At 44.3% G+C, this 775-nt stretch overlaps 1 pseudogene; it reads right to left on the bottom strand.

Moving 5' to 3' along the window:
* Window positions 1-303: 303 nt before the first annotated feature.
* LOC114008032 (uncharacterized) lies at window positions 304-552 on the bottom strand (annotated as a pseudogene).
* Window positions 553-775: the final 223 nt, after the last annotated feature.

Here is a 775-nt window from a genome sequence, read left to right as displayed (position 1 = left end):
ACCTGCTCACAGCCCTTTGGACCATCTGTGTTCCCATGTTTTTGTCCACCTCCTCTCCTCTGTCTAGAATGACATGCCTCTGCCTCAACCCTCAGATACTGTGTGGATTTTAACCCTAGCACTTGTAATAACTGTTCACAGAACAGCTACAGGAACATAGTAGTTTCTCAATAAATGATCCCTGAATCTTTACTGAGTCCCCAGAGAAGTGACCAATGATGTGACGATACAGGGATGTAGCTACCGGTGGCATTTGGGCCCAATTGCCAACCCCATGATATTCACATCCTAGGTGAGCTCTCTCATCTGAATCTCAATGTTTCCAGATATTATTTACACCAACACTTCCTTTGCATTAAGTCAGTTTGAAACAAGAAGGAAGAATGAAAATTTAAGGTTCTATCCTTGAATGTATTACTTCTGGAGACATCTTTTGGTGAGAAGTTTTTCTTCAGTCCTACTGGGTAGTCTTTCTTGGGAAAAGTTTTCAATTAGCAATAATCACGCCTCGGATAAACCTCATTGGCTACGATACTGCGAGTGTGCAAAGCTGGGTAGCCTTTCTTGAAGCTTCTCACCTCAGAAAGGGGTCCCTTGCTTGTAATCCAAGATATTCTAACATAGTTGGTACCTTCATGCAAAGCTTGTCCAACCCTTCCAATTCACAGATGAGCTCACCAGCAGTCAGCTCCTTCCTGTCTGAGCTTCTACTGGAACTCAGCTCTGACTCCTGCCTACCCCTGCCCCTTTGTCATGGCCAAGACAACCTAGAATC

The sequence above is a fragment of the Tupaia chinensis genome, unplaced genomic scaffold, assembly GCF_000334495.1.
Source record: "Tupaia chinensis unplaced genomic scaffold, TupChi_1.0 Scaffold000274_1, whole genome shotgun sequence".
NCBI classification, from domain to species: domain Eukaryota; kingdom Metazoa; phylum Chordata; class Mammalia; order Scandentia; family Tupaiidae; genus Tupaia; species Tupaia belangeri.
This window is presented reverse-complemented; position numbering and strand designations above follow the sequence as displayed.